Below are 22,364 nucleotides of genomic sequence, written 5' to 3' on the forward strand. Positions count from 1 at the left end.
CCTCCCCGGGACTCCAAACCAAACAGCAAAACCCCAGCCAAACCCACCGCCGGTGCATCAATTCTGACTCATGGTGACCCTATGTGGGGTTTCCAAGATGATAAATGTCTGGGGAGCAGACAGCCTCGTCTTTCTCCCCCAAACCCCAAGGTCGGCCACATGGATTCGGTCACTGATGTGTGCAAGGCATTGTGGGCCGAGCAATTCCCTGCCACGGAAGAGAAAGCCAAAGTGTGGAGCGAGGGCTTGCTCGGGGGGTGTGCACAGTTCACAGCGACAGAGCTGGGATTTAAGGGCAGCACGCGCTTCCCCAAGAATGACTGGGAGCTGCGGAATCTCAAGCACCTTTGCACCTGTTGGAGGGGAGCTATTTTGGGTTTGGCATGGTGCCTCCCCGCAAATCACATGTCCTCTTCTGCATTCCTGTGAAGGCAGCCGGAGTACATGATGAAGCAAATCTAAGTTAAAAGGACGTGTGTGTGTGGGGAGAGAGAGAGAGAGAGAGAGAGAGAGGTTCCTATGAAGATGAGACTAAGGCACAGGAGGTGGAATTAATCAGCAGAGGTTTTCCCAGAAAAGGAGGGCTTCCATCGTGTCCCCATTCTCAAAGCAAACACATCTTCTAGTCCGGCCAGACAGGGGTGGCCAGGGAAGACGGGGGTCCAGCCTGAAGGAAATCTGATAAGCTAACACCAAAGCAACTCTTAGTTCTTGCTTCTTCTTCCTGGGGGAAACTTGTTTGTAAGAACTGCTCATTTCAAGGTTGAAATGCTAGTGAAGACAGCTTGTCTGTCGGGAAAACCAGATGAATCTGGTGCCCTAGCGTCCTCTGCCATCCATCCAACCAGCCACCGGTCCACCCAGCTCCACCTCCCCTGTCTTCCATCCATGTACCTTCCCACATCCATCATTCTGTTCCTGACCACCGATTAGGAGGCAGGCTGCGGGGAGCTGAGATCAGCCGTGTAGCCTTGCCTTTTAAGCAGCCTCGAAATAGAGTTCAGGTACACTCCCGTTTCAAGGAGAAACCCCAGCTTTCTGCTTAAGATCGTGGAAAGAAACCCGCCACTGTCACGGGCACATGAAGGAGAAGCCTCGGGCCATTCTTCCACCTTCCCTGTCTCCCCCTGTGAAGAGGGGCGTATTGAGGAGGTGCTCAGACTGTCTCCCAAGGAGCAGCCCTGGAAGAGAACCCCACTCTCCTGCCTGAGGTCTAGCTGTCGAGAGAGGGATGTGCTGGGAAGACCATTTTGGCCACAAGTCTAAGCTGCATCCCCCATCCCCCACCCCCACCCTTGTTTCAGCTTTGCCAATCAATAGAGGTGAAACACGGTTCCCTCTCCAGCTCGTGTCTCTCTGTCAATAGTTCTGACCTCTGAGCGGAGAAGAACGTGAGAATTGGCCCCCTCAGACCACAAAGACGCCTACCCTACATCATGGGCTTACCTAAAGCAGCACGGGAGCCTGTCATTTCATGCCCAGTCAGCTCGCGGCAGCTGCCCAGCTGCACCGAGCTCCCTGCTTGCACTGAAGCTAGTGGCGGTGCCTCTGACTGCCATCATCTCTGCTCCACTGGCTCGACCACCCACCCAGGGTCCTCTTGGCCCCTCCTTCCCACCCACGTCCTTCTCCCCTTCCTCAGCAGCCACCATCCCCTGGGCCGTCTCAGAAAAAGATCTAAGACTCATTCATTCATATCTAAGTTTTTGAGCTGGAGGGAGGCCCGGGGCTCATCTAAACCACATCCTTATTTTGCACACGAGGAAGCTGAAGCTCAGAGAGAGCCCATGACTTGTCCAAGGTCATACAGCCAGAGAGGTGAGACTCCTGCTCCCTGGAGTTTATGCCCAGTGTGTTCTCACTCGGTCCTCTTTGTTTCCTTCCTCTCTGGGGATCCCAGAGGGGCTGACACTTTGGGGCAGGAAAAATGGTCTGCTCTCGGTGGTCTTTCAGATGTGGGCCCACAGGGGGGCCCATTCCCTTGCCGATGAGGTCCTCTACCCTGTCTCCCAGGGTTCCAGAAATAATCCCCCATGAGGTGCCCTAACCAACCCCATGGCCACCTGGGAGGAAGCCGGACAAAGAAACAACCTCTGTGACTCCTCATTTGTGTCTGTCCAACGTGCTGTGAGTCTCCCCTGAGCCTGAGCAGGAGGGGAGTCCAGGGTCCTCTCGGAGGGCAGGGCGCAGTACACTGAGGCTGTGCATGGGCAAGCCTCCCCAGCTCTCCCCCAGGGAAGACAGGAAAGTGCCCAATGCAGGGACCCGCAGGGGGACCCCCAGGATACCTTGAGCAAGCACATGGGTGGTTCCAGGTCACCTGAGCCAAAGGGACATAACTCCCACCTGCATTTCAGCAGAGGAGAAAACGTATAAAATCCCCTCACCCCAACCAGGACTATGCTACCAGGAGTCAGTGACCAAAACAACAACAAAGTGCTTAACTAGTCACAAGAAGTGGCAGTGAGGCTGGGGGAGGCTCTGTGCCTGGTGCTGGATACAGATCCCTGACGGGGGATGGAGGAGCTGCCACGCTCTCTAAGGCACAGACACAGGACAAAGCCCTCCCTGGCCAGAAGCCCCGGATCCTCCCCCAACTATAAGCCCTAAGGAGAACAGTGTTTGTTTGCTTGTTTGTTTGTTTGTTTGTTTTCCCTTCAGGGCTCACCACCATCAGAACTGCATTAGGAACTGGGATGCATGAATAAAGGATGCATGTCCTAGAGGCCGGCAGCCAAGCAGCAGCCAGGGCTGGTGGGTCTCCCATGTGACCCATCACCGAGCAGAGCTTCTAGCAGAGCCAGGGTCATCGCCAAATCCCTGCTGAACTGAAGACACGATGGAGGGATGAAGGCATGAACACGTTCACGGCGGAGCCAAGCTTGGTGAGGAGGGGAGCAACCTGTCTCTGGAAACACCGGTGCTCATTACCAGGCTGTGCTGTCGCCTCTCAGCTCTGCGTTCCCAAAGGAGACCCCCCCAACCCACGCCCCACTCCCCAGAAAACATCCCTGGGCCTTCTGCATGTGTCTCCACCTGCACCATGCCCGGGAGAGGGAAGCCAGCCCCCACTCAGTTATAACCGAAACACTAACCAAGGATCCCAACATGCCAGGGATCCGCCGCTACCGTGGGCGGCCACCCCTTAGGAGAGGCGGTCCCATAATGCCTTGCCACGCTCCATCTCGGGACAGCCTCCTGCTCCCGTGAGTCACCTCCAAGACTCTCGGGGGACCAGACATCAGCCTCCCTTTACAGAAGCCAAAGCCCCCTTTTCTATCTCATCCCCTCCCCCCTCACACACACCGAGTTTGTCACACATGCCTTCCACAGCCTGGTGCTCACTGGCAGTGAGAAGTCATCCTAAATAGCAGGGGCGGGGAGGGGGTTCCCAGAAGACGGGAGGTGCTGGAGTGGCTGCTGCCTTTGCTAATCAGATCCTCATTAGCGGCAAGGAACTGGCCCACGATCTAAGGCTGAAAGTCAAGTGTGGTGACTTGAAAAAAAGAAAATAATTGGACGGGACTCAGGGATCAATAAAAGGAGGGGCGCCGGAGAGCAGCCAGGAAGAATCTGCCCACTTCAAGGAAGACGGAGGAAAGATGGCAGGGGCTGAAGTCACCCCCTCCAACGGGCAGTTCCATATGGAAACAATTTCAGAGGGAAAGGAGAAATTACACACTAAAAGCTTTCGGAGAAGCACCCGGAGTGGCTTGCTTCTTTCTTTTTCCCTTCAGGGCCCAACACCCTTCACATCTCCATTAGGAACCGGGAGGCATAAATAAAGAGCGTGTTCTAGATGCTGGCGGGCGGCCAGCAGTGGGAAATGGAGCTCGGCGGGCCTAAGATCCAAAAGGACTTTGGCAACATGGGCCACTGACCAGGAATAGCCTGGCAACTAGCCAACGAGGAGAAGTTGAGTAAAGCACCGATCCAAGGAGGAGCTTGGCACCGGGTCACAGTGGACCCTACGTGGTGGGTGCCGTGGCGCAGCTCCCTACATGCCAGTTCACAGGAAACAGGGACCTGATGGAGCCAAGAAGCAGGAGCCTGGGGAAAGATCGGCCCGTCTGTCTCTCCCGACTGCCTCAGAAACGCATGGGCACATGCCACTGAGCACTGGGTGGGGCGTGCAGGAGCAGACAGCCATAAAGGAAACTACGGACTGGTTCAGGTCCTACCGGGCATTAGTAACTTGAAAGGTCCTTTCCCGAGGAAGAAAAGGCTGGGAGAGCTTCCGCCCCCCCACTCCTCACCTTTACACTTGCTCTGATTTACTAGAGATCTGTGAGATACTTTTAAAATAGGACTGCCTCTATCACCGAAGACTGATTTGCCTCGATGGCCAAACCTGCACAGGGCTATGCTTAGGAAGTGTCAGATAATCAGTGTCGTCACCAGAATGGCAACGCAGTTTTGTTCGGTTTAAAACAACAAAACAGATTTAAAGAAATAGGCTCTGCATCCTGAACGTCCTGTCCATAGAGATAAAGAGCTCGGGGAGGTTACAAGTTTCTGAGATGTGGTTACGTGTCCGGCTGTGATCTGCAAGGTCAGCAGTTCGAAAGCACCAACAGTTCTGCGAGACAAAGACGGGGCTTTCTCCTCCCGTAAACACATACAGTCTCGGAACCCCGCAGCGGCAGTTCTACCCTGCCGTCGGCTAGGGCTGCTGTGACTATGAACCAGTATTCACGTAATGGAGTTTGGTTTTTGTTTTCTTTTATAAATCCCTGGGCCTTTTGGTGATGGCTAGCTCCCTTTCCGATAAGCAGCTGCCCTGCACTGGTCTCAGGAGCCGGGGAGGGTGCAAGCGGCTGCAGTGGCCCCAGGTGGCACATCCCCACCCACCCTAGAGAAAGTGAAGCTGAGTGCGGGCAGGCCACAAAGCAAGGTGGATGGGCAGAGAATGGCAGTCCCAAGATCAAGGTTCCAGAGCAATAGTAAGGTTGGAAGTCAAGGGCAGGCAGCTGGCAACGGAGACTCAGCAAGAAGCCTGGGAAGATCCCCTAGAGGAAAAAGGCTGCAAAGAGGAGCCTATGGGGGGTGGGAAGGGGGGCAGGAAGGTGCCAGGTCAGTGGATGGAGGAGTCCCTGGGTGATGCAAAGGGTTAACATGTTCAGCTGCTAACCAAGAGGCTGGCAGTTTGAGTCTACCCAGAGGTGCCTTGGAGGAAAGGCCTGCCCGCCTCCTTTCTAAGAGGTTGCAATCACTGCCCACCCTGAGGAGCATGGTTCTAGCCTGATACATATGGGGTCGCCAGGAGTAGGAATTGGTGTGTGTGTGTGTGTGTGTGTGTGTCTGGTTAGTTCACTCGCTTCACCAAAGGGATGGTGACCTTTAGATACCAGACCTCTCTTCTGTGGTGAGCTCTCTCTTGGAATCTGCAATAACGGAGGTCAGCCAGCATGCATAGGACCAGGAGACCCAGAGGGAAAGCGACCATGGGATGGAAAGAGTCCCAGAACTGAGAAGAAATGCAAGTGACAGAAGGCCCTCTGGCCATAGGGCTGGTTCCCAGGCGAGAGTGGTGGGGGAAAGGGGGCCTCTTTGGAGCCAGGTGGTCTGCCCCTTCCTAGCTGTGTGACCTTAAGCCTAACCCCTTTGTGCCTCGTCTTCCTCACCTGTCGAGTGAGAATGCTAACCAAGCACGACCCTTCGGGCTGCGGATTAGATTAAATTAGGTGACACATGGAAAGTACCTGGAATGCGCGCAAAGTCCACGTCACTGTGCTGTGACCCCTTTGTAGAGGGGCCCTTCTGGAATGTTCCATCTAACACCCATCTCCTCTGACTCGCTGCTCTTCCTCTTTCCAGACCTAAAATCCCCCAGTGGGGAAGCCATCCCGAATCCAAGCACATGCCATAGAGAGACACAAAAGGGAGCAGGCACAAGAAGCAGAAAGGACGGCAGCTTCCCTCAGCGGACACCTCCTCCACCCTGCTGCCCAGATGCCCACTGCACACATCACTGGTGAGGCCCCTCCAACGGGCGGCGGCGGGGCCACCTCTGCCTCCTCTTCTGTGCCCTTTTGCCCACGGCTTCCCTGCACTTGGGTGGGTAGGGTCTCTCCTTGGGTCTCCACAGGAAGATAAGGCAAGATCAGAGGGCAGGGAAAGCCACTGGCAGGCTTTGTCGCCACATCGCTGCCCCAGCCACATGACCAGCAGGGACCCTGGTCTTCCGTGAAGACCAGAGAAATGCTTTCCACAGGCCTGCCCTCCAAACACTGTGCTCTCTTCTGCCCAGCGTAGATGCTCAGCAAACACACAGGAAGTCGTTCCTGTCAGGAACGCTGGTCCCGGGCAGCCAGAGGCAAGAAGGCCACAGGGCCCTCCCTCCTCGCTCAGCAGCTCTGTTCTGCCTCCGTGTCAGCAGTGAATAAGACAGCACCAGGCACTGAATGCACAGTGCGTTATAAATGGTTTGGCCCTTTAAAAAAAAAGTCACTGGCAAGTTCAGGCTTTGGCCATGGAGCTCCAGAGCTGAGATCCCGTGGGCTGCAGGGGAAAAAATAGAGCGAAAAACCTCCAAGAACGAAGGTCTCTAACTGGGCCTCCCACAGTCACTCAGGAGCATAAAGAAACACAGGCTGAGAACTCTAAGCCCCGGGTCGCTAAGGCATTTGTCTCTGCTGGGCTCCGAGAGGCCAAACCACACACTCGCACCAGAGTGTACACATACACGTGTGCTCTCGAGCACACACACACACACACACACACACACACATACACACACACGAAGCTTGGCAGCCCTTAAGTTCCAGAGCTGGTAACACAAGCCACGGAACCAACTGCCAAGACAAGCAACAGACGAGCCAGGCCCAGTTTCATTGGCCTCCATACGCTGCATATGGCCCAGGCCGCAGCCAAAACAGTGTTCTCACCCTCCTCGCAGGCATAGGAGACCCTCTGTTTTCAAACACACCTCCACAGAGCCTTAATTAAAGGAAAATGGAAAAATAGTGTGCCTGCTGCTCTCCCCCTGCCTGTACAGGTACGAGCATACACATCGCCACACACACTCGCTCTGTTTTCCTCTTTCTTCCATTTCAGTTGCAGGCATAATTCACTCGCCGGGGGGTGGGGGGTGGGGGGGGCAGAAAAAGGCAAACTGCATGCTGCAGCAGAAAAGACTGTAACTTGCCCTCAGTCCCAGTTCGGACTGCTCAAGTGCGCTGGGTCTGAATGAATACACAGTGGGCCAACCTGGATGGCACAGGCCCCTGCCTTTGGGGGCCGGTAGGAAGGGGAGATGCTCACAAGAGAGCGGCCCAGGGCACCACCAGCCCTTCCCGTTCTGCCAAGGACTCTGCAGGTTGGAAACGATGCCCGCACATCCTGCAAACAGGTGGAGGGAGGAGGGTGGGGCAACAGCAAGCCGCGGGCGTAAAGGAGACCGGGAGAAGCACTTCCACCCAGGTGGCTGCAAAAGGCAGGCAGTGGTTGAGCAGGGAGACCCGCGTGCCTGTCCAGCTAGTGGACCCAGCCATCACTTATTTGCACATCACCCCGGAGATGGCTGCCACCCAGCTAGGAGAAAGTCCCAGACCTCCGCCCCCATGCCTTGTAGCACTCTTACAAATCCCATAGCACCCAGCTCTTCAGGAAGGTTCTGGAACTGCCTGCAGCTCTGAACCGAGGCCAACGTAGACTAGACGGGAACAGAGAGCCTTTGAGAAATCCACCCTCTTGCTTTAAACAAGGCAAAATCTCACCCTCCCAGAGGCACCGGAATAGATCCTGCTTCTCTTCCCTCGTCCTGAGCTTTATATACAATCAGAGCCATGCTTGCACTTGATACCCGCTTAAACTCTCCCCTAGAAACCTGCAGAGGAAGATAAGCCGTCCATCTCAGCTGCTGTTAGATCTGGGGGAGAGATGAAAGCAATGGGAGAGGTGTTTTTTCTTTCCTTTTTCTTTTTAAACCCTCAGGGAAGGGAGGCTGGGGGAAGGACGATGATAAGTGAGCTCAGTTCTATCAAGGTCTTAAAAGGACAACCAGATACTACCAATCTTCCCCAAACCAAGACCCTACGGAGAGGCCACCACCTTATCAACCATGTCTCCACGACCACAGTGTGCAAGCCCACGCTGGACACGAGACCTGACACTCCGGTCAGGCCTGAGCCCAGCTTCGGGATGCAGCCCACGGGGCAGGGGTCACGCAACCTTGCAATGGGAGTTGGCCCAAGAGGGACCGGCCCATGTTCCCTTGGCGCCTGCTTCTCCAGCCCCGAGAGCTGGCCCAGGCATCTCGGCGGAAGAGTTGAGGTCTCTCCTCTTCCAGTTCCAACCACAGACCTACCACCACAGGGTCCAGCGGTCCAAGCCTAGGCCCAGCTCCCCTAGTGTCCTTTAGGGCGAGGGACAGAAGAGAGCCTTCTAAACTGGGCTGGGCCAGAGAGGAGGGGCCGGCTACCTAGAGGAGCTGGCTGGTCTCCTTATATAACCCCGCGTGGGAGGCGGTGGAGCCCAAAGTCGCCCCTGGGCCCACTCCCCGTCCAGAAATAAGAGCAGTGGCCCTGCGAGAGGCCCCTTTGCCAGGGATCGGAACCCTGAGCCCTTCTCAGCCCCCTCTTCCGGGTCCTCCGAGAGCGCGCTTCCTCCCCGCCAAGGGGACACGGGGCGGGCACGACTTTGCAGCAGGTCCTTGTCATTCCTTCGCGGCCTTTCACCCCCTCCCCACCCCGTCCCCCACCCCTGCCTGCACCCCCACGCTCGTCTCCGGCCGGAGGTTGCCTCCGCACCCGCGCGCCTGTCCCGCCGCCCCGGGACCAGGGAGGAGCGCGCGGGAGCGAGCCGGCCGTCCCGGGGCGGGCACCCAGGGGCAGCCGCCGCGCTCGGAGGGCCGGGCTGCCGCGCCCCCCCCAACCCCCGCCCGCCGGGAGAGCTCCAGCTCCGGGGGCGGCGGGAGCCTCCCGCGGGACCGTCCGTCCCAGGTGCCCGCCCGGAGCCCCCGCGCCCTGGCACCCACCGTGCAGAAGCCGCGCGCGGAGGCGGCGCCCCCGGGGCCGGGGCCCGGCTGCAGGCGCCGTGCCCGCTCCGCGCCGCTGCCGCCCGCTGCCCAGGCCCGTCCCGGCCCGGGAGCCGCCGCGGCGCCAGCCCCGCCGCCGCCGCCGCCGCCGCGTCCGCCGCCAGCGCCCCCCGTCGCGGCCGCCGAGCGTCGCTCCCGCAGGCTGTGGCGGGCGGCGGGACGGGTTGCATCAGCCCCGGCTATATAGCGGCCCCTGGGCGGCGGGGAGGGGTCGGGAATGCGGAACCGGCCGGGCTGCCAGCTCCAGACGTCAGAGGGGGGGACGGAGAGGAAGGGAGGGAGGGGGCTGGGGGGAGGGACGGGTGTGGATCCGGCGCTTCACACCCACTGACCTTCACCTCCCCCGCAGCCCTTCGCGCCCCGCTCCCCGCGCGCCCCGCGCGCCCACCCCGCGGGCCCGCAGCCGGCGAGGAAGCAGGACGCGGTGGCGGCGGCAGCGGCGGCCGGTTATGTAAGCGCATCCCCAGTGCTGCGCCGCCGCCGCTGCTCGCGGAGAGCCGGGGAGCAGCGGCCCTGGGACAGCCCGAGCCCCTGGCCTGGAAGCCCGTCTTCCTCTCCCCGGGCTAGCCCGGGCTCCCAACAACCCAATTCCATCCCTGGACACTAGGGAAGGATCGGCACGTCTGGGGGCGGGGGGCGGGGGGGAGGATGGGCAGAGGAGGGCAGGGAGGCCTCCCCCACTGACTACTGCCCACCTCGCCGCCACTGGCCTCGGGAAGCCCTGGGAGCGGGTCGCCCGTAGGCGTCCTGCCCCACACTGGGGGCTTCAAAAGCCCTTGCCCCTGGCGCTGGGGAGGTGCAGGCCTGAGACCTGGGCCTTCTCTGTGGCTCCCACACTTTGACTCAGGAGCTTTTGACACCCACACACACCCTACAGCTCTCTTCCTCTGATGGACATGGCAATGGGCGACCCGGCCTTCAGGGGACCAAGTGGCCTTCATCCGCGCACTGGGAGCCCTTGCCATCTCAGCTCACACCTTTTCATGCCTGGAGGGATGGCTCCGGTGAAGCAGGGTTTGGGAGGAAAGCATGTTGGGGATAACCACCCACTGTCCTCAGGTCCGAGGGTGACACCTGAGCCCCGAGCCCTGGGCTGAGGTAAAGTCAAGGCTCCTCCACCTGAGGCTGAAGTTCCCTTCCCTTCCCGCCCTCTTCGGAGCCCAGAGCCGGACCAGCCCCCTACCTGTCCTCCTAAGTAAGCCCTATAGGGGTGACGGTGTGTAACCTGGGTGACTGTCAGTCTCCCCAGAGTCATGTCAGGTCATGGCCCAGAGAAGGAAGGAAGTGAAAGTGGACGCCTTCTTGGAGGACAGGTGCTCAGAGCGAATGGAACAACAGGCTTGAGGCAGATGGGCGCATGCACGCAAAGCCCAAGGAGCCTGTCTCTGTCACGTGAGTACCCCATCCCTAAAGAAAAGTAAGGAAGGAGAGAGAGAGAGAGAGAGAGAGAAAGGAAAAAAGAAAGAAAACAAAAATCACCACCACCACCCTGCTGGCTGCCCTGGGGTCGGTTCCGATTCTTGGTGAGCCCATGTGTTCCGTAGTAGAAGCTCCATAGGGTGTTCTCCAACCGAATCCAGCCGACTGCTGTGGGTTTGGTTTGGGTTTAAACTTTATGGAAGCAGGCTATTCTTTGGCGATGTCACTGGGTGCATTGACAATCCCGCCTTGGGGTTCGCAATCCCAAACTCACTGCCATCAGATCGATTCCGACACATTGCGACCCTATAGGATGGTGTAGAACGGCCTTCTTTGGGGGCTTCCGAAGCTGTAAATCTGAATGGGATCAGAAAGCCTCATCTTTCTCCCAAGGAACAAACTAGCGGAGCAACTAGTGGGCTCGAACTGCTGACCTTGCAGGTCGCGGCCCAGTTCATAGCCTTCTATGCCGCCAGGGTCGAAGCGAAGTCTGCCATTCATTGGCATCATCCAGAAGATTAAAGCAAAAACGAAACTCTGTCACAACCCTATGAGCTGATCCCTATGCGTAGAACCGACCCTGTGAGTTTCCAGGACGGTGACTCTTCAGGGGAATCGAAAGCCCAGTCTCCCCCGGTCCCCGCCCCCGCCCCCGCTCCCGCTGGTGGTTTCGTGACGTTTTCATCTTTGCCCAGGCGATGAGCTCTTTCTATATAAGAGGACTGTTCTTGCACATTCTCTTCACCTTCGCCCTCAGCACGCTCTCAAACCGGGAATTTAGCGAGTAAAAAGAAAGGCAGACCCTCGCAGAACATGCATTGGAAACTGAGTCGGACTCTGATAGTCCCGCGGAAGAATATGACTCAGCCTCTGCAAGGTCCACCTCACCTTTACTACAGTGTAATGATCAAAGCTGGGTCTTATGAATCTGCTGTATGACCTCTCCCCCGTGACGTTTGGATGTTTGTGTGGAAGAAAACACTGAACAGGGACAATTTTACTTTCTGCATCTCCAGTTGGGACCTTGGAAAAACGAAACTGATCCACGTACAGGGACTAATCATTAATGTGTGTGGTTAGAGGGAGGTGGGGGTGGGCTCTCCGGAGCCCATTTTAAATCGTGCCTGGGCCACCAGCAGTCCTGCTAAGCCTTTGCTTCCCCCACAAGCTAACTATACTACAGGGGTGGCCAGTGGGGCACCAAGGAATAACTTGGGGATCATTAGTCCTCTCCACCTCTGTATAAAACCCATCAAGCCGCCCCATCAGGTGATACAGATGTTCTTCATTTTGTGTAAAATGGCATGCTGGTACAGCTTCCAGACCCCCTTTAGAACGGCACTGGCTCCCTACTAGGCCTCACTGGGCTTGGCCTTGGGGACAGGCCATAAACCAGTTAGTTCATCTATGCACAGATGAACCCTGCAAAGCTGGATGACGCTGATCTCAGTAGAGAGCAGGGTTCTCAGGTTGCTAAGTACAGCAACCCTATGGAGCAGGGTAGAACTGGCCCCTGTGAGTTTCCCAGACCAGTGCCTTAGGTGGGTAGAAACCACTCTCTTTCTCCCACGGAGCGGCTGGTGATTTCAAACTGCTGACTTTCGTGGCTAGCAGCCCAACATGTAACGACAACACCAGGACTCCTGAACAAGTGACCCAACCCTGACCAATGACTGTATTCCCTCCGCAGCCTTCATGGGCAGACTGAGAGATCGCCACGTATCCCAAGTGTATCTGATGAGGCTAAGGATTCAGGAATCCCTTGCAGATGCCAATGCAAAGACGAGCAAAGCACCCCAGAGCCAAGCAGCAGGCAAAAGACAGATGAGTCCCGCTGACCTTGTCTGCGTTCCTGCATCCCACCCAGCTGACATCAGAGCTAATGTTTTGTAGCTGTAGAAATCAGGTAAGTTATGTCTTACCAATGGCAGCTTGAATTTAGGTTTTTCCTATCACTTGCACTGAGAAAAGTCCTGCTCGATCGGCTGGGTTTGGCATCACCCACTTATTTGCAGTATAATGCTTTACAGCCTAGTGGACATTGATCGGTCTCAGGTGCTTCGCAAAGAGGAAAATGGGAAGCGGGGAAGTGAAGTGATTCATTCGCAGTCTTGTTCCTCCGCTATCAAAGGAGAAAGGGATAGTGCTGTGTAGAACACCAAACAGCTAAGATTTACATTGGTACTCATTGGAAATCTAGGAGGCACCTGGCACGATGTGGTATGTGTGTCTAAGGCACGATCCCTCCTCCAGCTCAGTGGACTTGAAGGCTGATGAACAAGAGAGCAAGAGGGGCTAAGATGTCCTTATGTGATAAAGACTAAGCACCTTAAGAGTTCTGATAGGATTACGCAACAAGAAAATAATTTGCTAAATGCTCTATTCTCTACTTACACCACGTAGAGCAAATAGTACAAGCTAGTAACTAGCTCGGTAGTAAGATGGTTCACGTACTATGCTACTAACCCAAAGTGTAGAGGCCCAAGCCTAGAGTCCCCACAGGCATCGCAAGAAAAAGTTGGTAATCTACTTAGGAAAACAATAAGCCCTTCAAAACGCTCTGAGAGCAATCTCCTCCTTGGCCATGAAACCAGAAGAACTGGATGGGGATGAACTACCATTACTAAACATGTTGATAAAAGATTCCATAAAAGAATCCTGGTCAATACAAAGACAGTGCCAAGCAGCACTTCAAAATCTCATGGAACCCACTTTCTGGAGTCCTGGAAGCTGGACGCGCACCCAAAATGATTGCCTGAGATGGTCTTTAATCCTCAAACCAAAAACATACCCAAAGTCGTCTTAAACCACGATGTCCTCCTTTAAGATCTATCTGTATGGGATCAAAAGACAACAGCAACTCGAAAGAGGAGGCAGAAACATAGGGGGCAGTGAGTTTATGTTTCCGGGCGGGGGGAACAAGTCGGGAAAGGAGGACGAGGAGGGCTGCCCAGAATGCTATCAGTGTCACTAGATTTTACTGTAGAAATTGTGGAGCTGGTGTCTACTCGGCGATACATATACCCGCAACAACAAAAAAAAATAAAATAAAAGATTAAAAACAAACAAAGAAACTCCCCGGAGCCCAATCTACTCTGACAGGCATGGGGTCACTATGAGTTGAAGTCAACACCATGACAACTGGTTTGACTAGTGAGTAGCCAGCAGACAGATTTGGGTTTTGCTGGCTCCATTTTTCAAACTTTGTGTATCAAAGATTTCCCACAAGAATCTGAATTTCTAGCAAAGTCAGGCAGTGTTGGGTATATGTGACAGTCAAGCTTAGTGAGGTTGTGCTGCAGGATTAAACATTCCCCAAAGCTCAGTGCTTAACACAAGAGAAGTTTATTTCTCACACACATAGGACAACTGTAGATCTAGGGGACCCTTCAGGGCAGCTTCTCTGATAGATGATCGCTCAGTATTACACTGCCATGTCAGCAAGTACATTCATCATCCCCAAGGCAGGGAAAGAGAGAGAAGTAATGAGGTTCCAGGTATAAAACTTAGATATTTCCTCCTGCAATGCACATGTCTAGCTCACATTCCATTGGCCCAAGAAGTCGCATGGCTATTCCTAATTCCAATGTACAATGGAGGAAAGGGCTACCAGGTATCAAGGACTGATTCATCTCTGCCAAAGCATTCATTCCCAGTAATAATGGGCTGGGAACCACTAGTGGCTGCCCCCTAGAGATAGGATTAAAATGCTCCAATTTAACAATCTTCACCCAACTTCCTCCGCTTATTCAGATGGCCTATCTTGCACCTGGGGACATTTAGTTTTGTAGCTCCTGCTGCAAACACAATGCCAGTCGCTGCCCTTCAGGTGTCCCCAGTACGTCACAGAGCGATCACCAGAAAAGTTCAAAATCAATTAATTTTAATCTGCTAATGAAAAGCAAACACATGCTATAGAAAACTCAGGATAAAGAGGAGAAGGATGGTCTCAGGAAATCATTCAGATTAGCTTTTATGTTTGCTAAAAATGATAGAGAACCGTTTCTGTGGCTGTGGCCTCCTGCGTGTCAGTTGTTGTGGTTGTGGTGGTTGTTGTTGTTAGGTGCCACCGACTGGGTTCTGACTCACAGCGCTCCACTGTACAACAGAAAAATCACCACTTGGTTCTGCACCAATTCCACAATACCTCCGATGTCTGAGCCCATTGCTGCAGCCACTGTGTGAACCCATCTTGTCAAAGGCCTTCCGGCCTTCCTCTGTTTCGCTGCCCCTCTTCTTGACCAAGCCTGATGTCCTTCTCCAGGGACTGGTCTCTCCTGACAACATGCCCAAAGTATGTGAGATGAAGTCTCGGCCAGTCTTGCTTTGAAGGAGCTTTCTGGCTGAACTTCTTCCGAGACAGATTTGTTGGTTCTTTGCGTGTCCATGGTACTTTCAACATTCCATTCCAGCACTGCAGTTCAAAGGCACCGAGTCTTCTTTGGTCTTCCTTCTGAAATGTCCAACTTGAATATGCATATGAGGCAAATGAAATGACCAGGGATGGCTTAGGTCCGGTGCACCTCAGTCCTCAAACTAACATCCTTAATTTCTAATACTTTAAAAAGTCTTGTGCAATAGTTCCGTCTAATGCAATGCATCATGTGAGCTCCTGGCTGCTGCTTCCATGAGCACTGAACGTGGATCCAAGCAAGACGAAATCCTTGACAACCTCAGTCCTTTCTCCATTGATCATGATGTTGCCGGCAATTGATCCAGTTATGAGGATTTGGGTTTTCGTTACTAAACGCACTGTCATCAAGCCAATGCTGACTCATGGCCACCCTATACAACAGAGTAGAACTAACTGCCCCTTGTGGGTTCCTGAGACTGTAACTCTTTACAGGAGTAGAAAGTCTCAACTTTCTCCCTCAGAGCAGCTAGTGGTTTTGAACTGCTGACCTTGTAGTTAGTAGCAGCCCAACTTGTAACTATGCCACAGCTACCAGGAAACAACAGGAGGAAAAGCCTTTGACTTTCTCCCCGAAGGTGGGGCCAGAGAAAGCTGGCATGGTAATGGTGGGCTGGCTTAAATCAAAAGGTCTCGCTTCTCATAACCACCCAGAGGAATTTGGCACACACAGCACATCAAAGGGTTTAAAAACAAATCGACATCTGTAGAAACACCGCTACACTGAGGGAAAGTTCCCCCTCTTCTTCTAACACAATAATGCTTGGGAGGATCAGAGTGAGAGAAAGTTATCTGGTTAAAAGTATGGGGTGCATCGGGTATAGTGGGTGTGTGCTGTTCTTTTAAACATGTGGAAGGATATCAATCCTCCTGTCTTATCACCTCCAACTTAGGTGTGTAGGTGGCCTGAGCTGACCAATCAGAGTAGTCTATTTCCCAGGTCACCGATTGGTTTAGGAATGGGTACAAACAGGACCAATCAGCATCTTCCCTGAGATTCTGTATATGGATGCTCTTTTCTTAAACTCGAGTGTAACCATGTCAACTTGTGGCTGTCAATCAGCATTTCTTTCTAGTCTTGTGACAAGAGATGGACTGAGTCAAAAACCAACCCACGGGCAGAAAAGATCACCAGACCATGCAAAGAGAGAAACGGAGCCAAACGGACCACGAGAACCTGCTGGTTGGTCTCTGGACTTCACAGTCCTGCGGTCATGACATCCTCTTCTTTGATAAAATAGTTTCCGTTGGGTTTTCTGGCACTTGCCATCAAAAGAAGGAGTAAACTCACCTGCTGCCGAGCGTCGAAGGGACGGCAGGTCTGACACCGTGGAGTTTCATCTGTTCACTGTTGTTACCTCGTCCATCAGCCACACTCAGCCACCTGAGAGGCTCCACGCTAAACGGTCTTCTCGCAACCCGTGGTTCCGTTAGTCATTTCAGTCACTTAGTCAAACCACCTTGTTTGAATGTTTCCTACGCACCCGGCATCAGGTGTCACCCTACTGGAGAAGTCAAAGCAAAAAAAGAGAAGAGATTAAAAAAAAAAAGTACCATTCCCAACCCTAGCGGAGGACAGACTGACGACTGGAGGCCCAGGAAGATGGGGGATAGTCATAAAAATGAGGAAACGGGGACTCGTGTGCTTTAAGGAAAACCTGAGGAGTTCCGCGGCCAGAATGTTATGTTTTAAAATCAGCCCCGAACCCCCCTGGGAAGGGGATGAATGACTGACGGCAGGCAGGGGCGTCATGACACAAGCCATCCACATGGATGTGCCCATAGAACCATCAAATGCCTTTAGCTCAACAAGAATGCTGTCGGCCTGTTAATGTTTCCAGACGGGGTGACTTCCACATATGCGTGGGGCTCACGAATGGACGAGGGCACAGCTTGGTCTAGGACTCAGTGATAATGAAAGGGCTAGGGCAATCGAGTTAGCGACAAAGGGGTCCAGTGGTGAAGAAGAAGAAAGGCATGGTCACAGAGTGGTAAGGCTCTTCGAATCTTCTCTCTTAGCCCAGTCCTCCCGTCTCCCCCCCCCCCCCCGCCATGCAAGCCACGGGGGTGGGTGTATTTTGGTCAAAACCAAAGCTACTGCTATTGAGCTGATGCCGGTGCTGTGGTGTCATGGCGACCCTGTAAGACAGGATCGAACTGCGCCTGTCAATCTCTGAGTCTTTATGAGAGTAGAAAACTCTGTCTTTCTCCCATCCAGCGGCGGGTGGTTTTGAACCTCAGACTTTGCAGATAGCAAAGACAGACTTTGCTGCCAGCTCTCATAGTGTGGTCAAGTACAACACAAATAAACCTGCGTTGAGTCTCTTGTATTTGTTCAGACCTGACGGGTCCATTAAATCATAGGGTTGGGTAATTAAGGGGCCTCGACATGAAGGTTTCCATCTGAAAATGTATGCATTGTACTATATAAAAGTTCCCCCCCACCCCCACGCACACAATTTTTTTCACCTACCGCTCACATCTACTGCTTTCCAAGGGGTTGAAGACCCTTCTCCGCTCATTGTTTCCTTCCCAGTCCCTGCTCCCATCCCCAGGGGTGTCCTGGATTAAAAGCTTGGGCCTCAGTTTCCTCCTTTGTAAAATCCGAACCTCCCAGTGACCAGTCACTTCAGACTCATAGCCACCTTAAGTGATATGTCTGTATGGAAGTCGACGACCTCATTTTCCTCCTGCAGATGATGGGCTCAAACGGCCCTGCCCGGTGAAAGCCTTGTGTTTACTGACCCACCCAAGGGGAGGGTAGTGTTTGTGTCTCCACAGGGAAAGAGGGACCACACTTCAACCCAGTGCTCCAAGATGTGAATGCAACGTGCCAGCGTGGAGTAGGGAACCAGTGGAGAGGTGAGAGGCCGGCTCCAATCCCAATTGCTACGTGGACACCTGCCCCTCCCCCCAGAAGAATTTATTTCAAAGGATGGCACTGAATGTGCAGCTCCAGGAGAGGGACATATCTGCTCTGAGAGCAGATGAAGGGCAGGAGGAGAGAGTGGAGCACATCATGGCCCACCAGGCTTTGAAGATGATATTCCCAGTTAGAGCAGCCAGTCCACAGAGAGGACCACATGGCCGGCCCCACTATGAGACATGACGTCCCTCACTGACCCATAGCCCTATAAGGGACAAGACCGGAGACACAGTGTAGGAATTGCACCTGATCTGATCCTGCCACACTGAGGCAAAACACTAAGGGGGTGCAACAGAACAGCAAGGGAACAGAGCAACAAGGTCCCCAGGGAATGCTGAAGGTGGACTTTGGGGCCAGCACTTGGTGCCCCATGAGACTGGACTGGAAAACGCTCCTAAAGGCCAACAAACTATCCTTGAACTAACTACAAGCTTTTCTTTCTTGTTGTGGTTTGTTTTTGGTTTTTTTGTCATTGGTTTGTTGTTGTTTTATTGTATATTGTTGTTTGGTTTTGTTCTGTCTTGTTTTTGTGCATGTTATTATCTCCGCAGGTCTGTCTAAATAAAATAGGTTGGATGAACAATCTGGAGGAGAAAACAATGGGACCGACAGTTCCGGAAGGACATGGGAGAAGGGGAGGTAGGGGGAAAGGAAGTGGTGTTAACAAACCCAGGGACAAGGGACCAACAAGTGATCCAAATCGGTGGTGAGGAGAGTATGGGAGGCCTGGTAGGGCATGATCAAGGGTAATGTAACCAATAGGAATTGCTGAAATCCTGGTGGGGACTGAGTATGATAGTGGGACAGGAGAAAATTCAAAGGAAATAAAGGAAAAAGCTAGGAGGCGAAGGGCATTTATAGAGGTCTAAATAAAGAATTGTATATATGCAAATATATTTATATATGAGGATGGGGAAATAGATCTATATGCATGTATTTATAGGTTTAGTATTAAGGTAGCAGAAGTACTCTCTCAATGCAAGAATACTTTCTTCTATTAAATTGGCATTTTATGATGCTCACCTTCCCAACACAATCGCTGAAGACAAAATGGGTGAATAAGCAAATGTGGTAAAGAAAGCTGATGGTGCCCAGCTACCAAAAGGTATAGCATCTGGGGTCCTAAAGGCTTGAAGGTAAACAGCAGCCATCTAGCTCAGAAGCAACAAAGCCCACATGGAAGAAGCACACCAGCCTGTGTGATCATGAGGTATCAAAGGGATCAGGGATCAGGCATCATCAGAACAAAAAATCATATGGTGAATGAGTGGGGGACTGTGGAGTGGAGACCAAAGCCCGTTTGTAGGCCACTGGACATCCCCTTACAGATGGGTCTCGGGAAGGAGATGAGCCAGTCAGGGTGCGAATTAGCAACGATGAAACATACAACTTTCCTCTAGTTCCTAAATGCTTCCTCCTACCCCACTATCATGATCCCAATTCTACCTTACAAATCTGGCTAGACCAGAGGATGTACACTGATACAGATAGGAATGGGAAACACAGGGAATCCAGGGAGGATGATCCCTTCAGGACCAGTGGTGTGAGTGGTGATACTGGGAGAGTAGAGGGTGAGTGGATTGGAAAGGGGGAACCTATTACAAGGATCTACATGTAACCTCCTCCCTGGGAGACGGAAAACAGAGAAGAGGGTGAAGGGAGACATCAGATAAGGCAAGATATGACAAACTAATAATTAATAAATTATCAAGGGTTCATGAGGGAGGGGAGAGTAGGGAGGGAGGGGGAAAATGAGGACCTGATGCCAGGGGCTTAGGTGGAGAGCAAATGTTTTGAGAATGATGAGGGCAATGAATGTACAAATGTGCTTTACACAATTGATGTATGTATGGATTGTGATAAGAGTTGTATGAACCCCTAATAAAACTTTTTTTTAAGCCTCGTATTTAACTCCTGCCCCACTGGAGATCCTTTAAAGCTCTCACAACCCTATACTGAGCTTACGGCTGATGCTCAGGAACGTTGAGATCAAGAGCAGACCCTTCCTCAAAGCCACTGCCATCACATCCATTCCCACACCAAGCGCCCTGTCAGACCAGGCGTGTTTCCAAGCCTGTGGCTCTCTAGGAGAGTAGAAAACCCTCTCTCCCTCAGGGCTGGTGGTTTCAAACCACTGACCTTGCGGATAGCAGCCCAGCACTAACCACCCACCACCAGGGCTCAGAAATGACAGGCAGGGACCATGACATCATTTCTGTGGTATCCCCAGTAATGGAGACAGTGGTCTGGATTCGGGGCCCTGAAAAGCATATGCTTTGAACAGACGCCAAGCGGGGTCATCGCTCCTCATTCACTGCTGGAGCCCCAAAGTCCTGTTGAATCCAAAACTGTAGAAAGGACCGTATGTTCTAGATGAGGAAATGGAGGCCCACATCTATGATGCAGACCTAGTTCAACAAAAGTTGGATGGGAATAAGTCTCCGGACTCTTTCCGCTGTGTGTGTAAAACCAATCACTAGTAAAGCATTATTTCAGCAAATGTATATTTAAGGGTTGCGGGGGGAGCCCCCTAGGATTTCTGCAGGAGATGGTGTTTCCTTTCACACTCAGCAATCCTGGGGGTGTGGCAGAGGGAGGTGTGGGAAGGAGCCAAGCCCTCCCCCCCACCACACACACACATACTCCCTACTATGACTGGGCTGTTGTGTGGGCCTGGAGGAGGGGGTGGGGGCTGCCAAGAATGGCAGGCAGAAGGTGGATTTTCAGGGCTAGGAGTGATCTTCCAGCTCCAGATTCTCCAGGCCACGTTTTGACACCGCCTTTTGAGCACACAGCCCTATGACAGTGTGGCTGAGTCCCAGGCTGGGCTCCCAGAAAGCCATCCCAGCAACCTCCTCTTCAGAACCTGGGGCCCGGGAATCTGCTGTCCCCAGGAAAAGAGGAGGAGATGTTTAGGAGGAGAACTCCCTCGTGTAAAAGGGGACCATTCTGTCGGAGCCATAGGGACCCAGAGCTGACAGAGGCCATGGGCAAGAGCTACCTCCAGTTCTCTCTCTCTCTCAAATATGTTCTCCTTTCAAAGACTCCCTCAAAAGCCCATCTGTGTGGTCTCCCCTTCAATTCCCCCCCCCACAAACACACACACACACACACACACACACACACACTTTGGGAGAAAGCTTCAGGCCACAGGGTGAGACTGGCACACCACCATGCCTTTGGGAATGAGCATTCCAACACCGGGAAGGACAAGCAATGAGCAGCATATTCACAAATGTACTATGAAGAATCACGGCCAAGGGGCATCCTGGAGTGGTGCAAACAACGAACAAGGTTGGCTGCGACCAAAATGTTGGAAGTTAAAGTTCAAAGGCCTGGGGATCTATGTCCGAAACACCGGCTGTTGAGAACCCGATGGAGCATGGACTCACGGATATGAACGGGGTTGCCAGGAGGGGGAGTCAACTCAACAGCCACGTTTCGGTTGTTTCTTTTTGTCTTTGATGGGGAGTGGCTGCTTGTTTAATGGACTGGTAGAAAACCCATCAGAACCAAACATCCTCTGTTGGTCAGAAACCATTGTCCAGGGCACCTGGTGTCCCAGGCTCATCCCAATCCCCATGCAGGGATCAAAACCAAGCAGCCAACCAGCAAGAGGAAACTCACCGCCACCAAGTCAACTGTGATTCGTCACCACCCTGGATAGAGGACAAGGTAGAACTGGCCCCGTGTGTTTCCAAGATTCTAATTCTTTGGGAGAACAGCTGCTCTCCCTCGGAGCAGCTGGTGGTTTTGAACTGCTGACCTTGCAATTAGCAGCCCAACGAGGAGCCAGGATGCCACCAGGGCTCCTCTCCCCAGGGATAGCCACCCTTTAAAAAGCCTTCCTGGGAACTTGCTTGGGGGAAAGACTTCATTGCTGACAGGCCAGGGTTTCAATGTTACAGAATGTTACAATGTTTCGATGTTACAGAAACTCTCTGGGGGCTCCCACTCACGGCCCAGCCCTACTTCTCTCAGACCTGTTCATCAAGGGGCATCCTAAACCTTGGGGTCTGGGTTCCCATTGATGGCCACATCCTCAGGTATCATCTTGTGACCCAGACTTTTGAAGTTGTACATCATTCCAGACCCTGGGCTATCGTGGTCACGAGTATCGGCTCTAGAGCCAGACTCCCTCTGTCTGCATTCTTGATGCTTAGCTGTGTGACCCTGGACAGACTACATAACTGCCCTGTCCTCAATATCACCACCATTGAAATGGGACCGGGAAGGGGGGCGGGCAGTGATGATGCTCAGCTGACAGAGGTCTGAAGAAGATTAAATGAGGTGCTGCATGTAAGGCACTTGGGAAGGGAGCTCTTTGTTGGGGTTCCCCGCCCCCTGCCAAGGCACCTAGACTTGGCTCCTGGAACCTGAGCCTGGGTCAGAGTCTCAGACTCCTGCTTGCCTGGGAGGAGAGGCCAGCACTTTTCTTCGGGAACAAACGTCTAGGCGTTCAATAACCTCAGTCACTAAAGCCAACTGGACCTTGATGTAGTGACCTCGGTGTCTCTAAAGCCAAGAGCCGTCCCACGTCCCAAATGGCCATTGCTTCAGCACTACGAGGG

General features: G+C 53.3%; 1 protein-coding gene and 1 long non-coding RNA gene across 2 annotated transcripts in view; one reads left to right on the forward strand and one right to left on the reverse strand.

Annotated features, from left to right (window-relative positions):
• JDP2 (Jun dimerization protein 2) overlaps window positions 1–9,118 on the reverse strand; it is a 49,233-nt gene extending 40,115 nt beyond the window's left edge. The window contains exon 1 of the mRNA XM_075531339.1: window positions 8,978–9,118. The gene's annotated coding sequence lies outside the window, so the exon portion shown is untranslated. The remainder of the gene's footprint in view (window positions 1–8,977) is intronic.
• A 588-nt stretch (window positions 9,119–9,706) lies between these two features.
• LOC142426033 (uncharacterized) lies at window positions 9,707–19,501 on the forward strand. The gene is made up of 3 exons (XR_012779717.1): window positions 9,707–10,429; window positions 12,147–12,362; window positions 15,931–19,501. It is a non-coding gene; the product is annotated as an uncharacterized LOC142426033 (long non-coding RNA).
• Window positions 19,502–22,364: the final 2,863 nt, after the last annotated feature.

Source organism: Tenrec ecaudatus, chromosome 14 (genome assembly GCF_050624435.1).
Source record: "Tenrec ecaudatus isolate mTenEca1 chromosome 14, mTenEca1.hap1, whole genome shotgun sequence".
NCBI classification, from domain to species: Eukaryota; Metazoa; Chordata; class Mammalia; order Afrosoricida; family Tenrecidae; genus Tenrec; species Tenrec ecaudatus.